Genomic DNA, 5,582 nt, shown 5'->3' on the forward strand with positions numbered 1-5,582 from the left:
CTTCTGTGTATCCTGTCATAAATCACAGAAGGATAGAAAGAGAGTTGCCTATTGTTCTTGGATCAATATTTTACTTTGTTCATTCTGCAAAACAAGTCATGAATCACGTCTTATCAGAAGTTTGGATAGGTGTGACGTAAAAGCATATTAGTTAAGTAAGCCTTTAATGGGAAAAAAAATTGACATGTGAATAGTCTTACTGTTCTATTGGATGAAATTAGACATATCTCAACTGCAGTATTTAATGGTAAGCTGGTCAATAGATGCTGCCTAAAGAGGCTCTGTTGCCCCTTCACCCTCAAAATCGATACAATGTCTCCCTTCAATACAAGACTGTGAATATGTCTTCAGTGTTCAACACTTCCAGGAGTGTTACATGCCTGGTCCCTTGCCTTGCACTTGTGCTTCTCCTTTCACTCTTACATTACTCAGCAGTGATGTAGGAACTGGTGGGAGGAACCACAGTGTGTCGAGGAGACACATTCAACCAGTGTTGTCAACCTACCAGATTGAAATTCACTGACAAGACACCCATATTTTACTGGCACAGCCAAGTTTCTACTAGCATTTCCCAATTCACTGACAAGACACCCATATTTTACAGGCAATCCAAAAGTTAAAAATTACAGTTTAAAGTGCAAATTTCAGTATTTAGGCTACAGACAATTACAATATGCAATTAGCAATGTGATTTAAGGTACATATTAAAAAAAATCTTTCTTATTTTATTTTCCATATAGTAAGTAAGTAGCTCAGGGACAAGAGTGCAAGAAATTAGAATGGGCAGGAGCACACACACACATGAAATTGATTCTCACAGTGATGCTGACATCAGTGTGCAGCAGCACAGATAATGATGACACCTCACCGATATGACACGTCTGCTCCTGAGTCACATGACAGTCTCTCTCCATACCAGGTGGTCCCTTCAGTCCACTCCAGTCCAAACAGCACTGACAGTCCCGCTGCCAGCTTGCCTTGCTCCTATCCCACAGATGCAGGACTGGAACTGCGCATGCGCAGTTCGGAGTCAAGTGTCACAACCATATTTCTAACTGGCAACCTTTCCCTGTCACTGGCATTTACTAGCAGGAGAAAACTGCCCATTTTTTACTAGCTGCCAGTAAAAATACTGACAACACTGCATTCAACACTCCTGTCAAATAATCCTTTATTGCAGGGAACCATTGTTTAGATTTTTAGCATGCAATAGAGTTACTTTCATTTTCCTTTTGCACTATAACAGAAACCAAATTTTGTAGACAGGATGCATACTGACATATACAGTATTTACAGATCTATTTACTTCATTAAAATACACTTCTGCTAGGAAAAATATTGGGGTTGTCATTGCTGGCCTTCTTCTGAGATGCTAATTGCCTGGCTGTTCTTTTAACACATTGGCTTCCCAAATTTAGAACAAGTAGGCATATTAGGACATCAGACATTTTTTATTAGCATGCTCATTCTAGGTTAGATACTCAACTGTTTGAAGCATCAGAATAACCTCCATGCAAGAAGCAAATGAGAAACCAGCAAAGCGAACAACCTCCCTTTTGGGAAATTCTCCCTTAAAGAGAAAATCTTTGCCTCCTGAATTAGATTCTGTAGAGAAGTTAGCATGGTGTTCCCATGATTCTTCTAGCTACTACATCCTTCAGAATTCACAGAAGTACAAGCCAAAAAGCTGGATGAGTAGGCTGCTTTATGAGGTGAATTCAGTAGAACTAGCAATTTATCATTTACTGCTGACATTGGTGGTTCAATGACATGTTTCAAAGTATGTTATGTTATTAAACAGGATTTACATAAATATAGTGTATGTTATAAGGAGAGGGGGATATTAACATTTGATCAACTTATAAATCAAATGAAATTGAGGAAGTAGTCCTACTCACACGATCAAATTCGAGATTACAGTATATTTATGAAAAAGTGTAAATACACAATGTAAGGTTGAAAATTTCCTGAGTAAATCCCTGAAAAAAAATGGATTAGTGTATAAAATACCATCAAGAGGGCTATATGACACTTTGATAGAGGTCACGTGGTATTAAGTAAAGCAAATATATTAGAATAAAATGTATGCTTTCCACAATTGCATAATATTGGTGAAATGTTGATGGCTAAATAGAGGGAAGTGGTAAGAACAATTGTGGGTAGTGATTTGAGGAAGATATAACTTAAGCTAATTAACAGCATAGTGGTCATTGGTTCGAATCCCAGCCACCACCTGTCTGGACTTTGCATGTTCTCCCTGTGCCTGCGTGGGTTTCCTCCGGGTACTCCAGTTTCCTCCCACACTCCAAAGACATGCTGGTAGGTTAACTGGATCCTGTCTAAATTGGCCCTAGTATGTGTATGTATGAATGTAAATTGGGGACCTTAGACTGTTAGGGACTGATGTGAATGTACAATATATTAGGGATGCACCGAAATTTCAGTGGCCAAAAACACCCCTTTCGGCCGTGATGAAAAGGTGCCGAAAAAACCCTACCACTCGGTAGTTCAGCCTTACCTGATAAACCATCGATCCTGGCGCTGAGCATAGAAATGAGTGAAGGAAAGATGGCCGCCACACATCTCTGTGCCCTTGAAGGACTGGAGCAATGTCACTTCCCGTTCCGGGCTTTCTTTTTTTTTTTTTTTTTAAAGCACTAGATCAGTGCTTTTTTTGATCCAATGCTTTACATTGCAGAGGAGAGATGTGGGGTCTTATTGACCCCATATCTCTCCATAAAGAGGACCTGTCGCTAATTATTTCTATCACAAGGGATGCATGCAATTCTTGTGATAAGAATAAAAGTGATCAAATTTTTTTTAAAGGAACAGTGCTAAAAAAAAAAAACAAAACATTAAATACATTTTTTAAAAAAAGTTTAAAGTGCCCCCATCCTCGCACAGTGAGTGGTGAATGCATACGTAGGCCATGCCCACATATGTAAATGGTGTTCAAACCACACACGTGAGGTATCGCCACGAACGTCAGAGCAAGAGCAATAATTCTCGCACTAGTCCTCCTCTGAGTAAATTGATGGCGCTATATAAGCACCTGAAATAATTAAACAGGTCATAGATTTTTAATATTAGGTGTGCTAGGTTCTTTAATGAAACAGAAAATACCCAATGTGTTGGTAATGTGGATGCAGCTGCATTTTTGCCTACTTCACATACAATGCAGGGTTAATAGCTCTGCATTGTACCTGATGATGTTGAGGAATCGCCTACTACCTGGAACTTTGGGAAGAAGAGAACAGAGCCAAGCCTGCTGGATCAAGGGATTGAGTAAGTTATAAACCTTATCCCAGCACCCCTAGAGGAAATGAGCAACACAGGGGGCCCCACTGCAAGGGTAGATGCTTTCTAAATTCCCAAAGTTTAGTTTTAAGTTATTATATTTGACACAACTTAAATTTTCTATAATATAAGTAATCAAGGCCAAAAAAATAATTCATGTATGTGTTTTTGTTTAAAGATTATATTTTATTACGTGTTTTTACTGATATTACAGAGAACATCAGTAGAACAACCAATATACCAGGACACAGTTTTCTATTATTGAGAGATTATCTTTGGTTACACATAAATCAGGTATAGTCATATCTTTTAGCAATGAAGTGCTTACATACATAAATTAAAGGTTTGTATACTCTGTTACAGTGTGAGACCCTGCCACAGTGAAAATGGATGTAGATAGGACACAGGTTTCATATGTATGCGGAGTGCGGGGCTTCGGAATTTCAAAGCGGACAAAACTGATTTTTGGTTTTCCTTGGATCTTAATTTTCAACGTTTGGGTTCCAGAGATTGGAGATTTCAAAGACTTTTCAGAGTGAAGAAATCTTCAACCCAGTGTCCGGGTCTTGCAGAAGACTGGCAGGCTGTGACTGCAAGTGCACACAGCCCTTATAAGCATTTACTTTGGGCACATTTCAGGCCCCCAGTAGGAGAAGGGTTTGCTCTGCTCAAGAGACAGCACTTCATGCTGGAGGAGAATTTCCTTGGCCATAGGACAAAGGAAGTCGAGATGGATAGGCGAGCTTGGAGGATCGGAAGATGCATGAAAATAAAGATAAATAAGCAATTACAGTAGAGGAGAGGAGCCTGTACAACTGTGCAATACTGAAGCTAAGACTGAATTTCAGCTTCGGCTTGCCATTAGTCAGTTTTTGCACTCATAGTTGCACTGCTAACTGGTGCACACAAAATATGTTCAGCCCCAATGCACGCGCTTCAGACCTCAGATCAGCCCCAAAGCATGCACGTCACATCTCAGATCAGCCCCAATGGATGCACTTCATAACTCTGATCAGCCCCACTGCATTCACTTCAAACTTCAGATCCACCCCAATGAATGCACTTCATCTCAAACCCCCGCCAGCCCCAAACCCTTCACCTTTAGACCTTCAATCAGCCACAAAGCCTGTACCTTTAGAAATACTAATGCATATCACAGAAGGCTTGCAGGCAGGATTTATTCACACAACTTGCTGACATCCTCGGCCACTGGTAGGGTTTCAACGACATCAGGAAGATGGGTGGGCAAGGGTTTGCAGCCGACAGCCTAAGTGAACTGTAAATTACAGCCAATGACACTGAGGGGCTTATTTACCAAAGCTAGAGAGTACAAAATCAGGCTCGCTTCTGTATAGAAACCAGCATCAGCTTCTAACCTCAGCTTGTTCTTTTAAGCTTTGGCAATAAAACCTGGAAGCTGATTGGTTTCTATTCAGAAGTGTGCCTGATTTGCACTTTACAGCTTTAGGAAATAAACCCCTATGTGCCAGCTCACACAAGAATACCATGGGATGCCAATGACTGCATTAGTTTACTGAATTTTAGGTCAAAACCACAATAAAATTATCACCTTTAACACATTTCAGGCTTTACAGTTCTTAGCTGTAGCTATCACATTTACTCAAGAACTACACTTATATAAATTGATTTCACCCAAACTGTCCCCTATACTTTCAGTAATCTTAAAGCAGTATTAAACTCAAAAGCAAACATTTTATTTATATTGAAGCTTATCAACTGTTACATGCAATGACTGCGTTAGCTTTCTTTTTAGGCATTCTTTCCACCAGCTGATATGGCTAGGAAGATTGTTGTTTTTCAACAGAACAAGCTGTCCTGTAAATGTAGTAGCTAACAGTGTTGAGACAAACCATTTACTACTCATAGGGGTGCTTACAATATTCATGTGAAATCTTTATCCCAAAAGAAAATGTTGCTGTAACTGCTTATGAAGTATAAGCTTGAATTTGGCTTCAATTTGTAAATTAATCTGAATCCGCTAGCATGATTTTTCCTTCATTCAGCGTGCAGGCACCCCATTACAGGATGTGCATTACTGGCCAGATCTCCGGGAAAAAGCCTAAAAAAAAAAGAGAACTAAGGCAGCCACTACATCTTATTGTTGGTATGCTGCAATATATTACATTTTTGGTCCGGGGTTTAATACCACTTTAAGATCTGAAGGTATTCACAATATTAATAGGAACATAAAATAATTATTCCATAACATAGTAAGGTGATATGTCAGGAAGACAACTTTGGAGGATGCATCTTAACAAACAGGT

The sequence above is a fragment of the Staurois parvus genome, unplaced genomic scaffold (assembly GCF_062004578.1).
Source record: "Staurois parvus isolate SC_StPar_1 unplaced genomic scaffold, SC_StPar_1.0 ptg000928l, whole genome shotgun sequence".
In the NCBI taxonomy this organism is placed as follows: Eukaryota; Metazoa; Chordata; class Amphibia; order Anura; family Ranidae; genus Staurois; species Staurois parvus.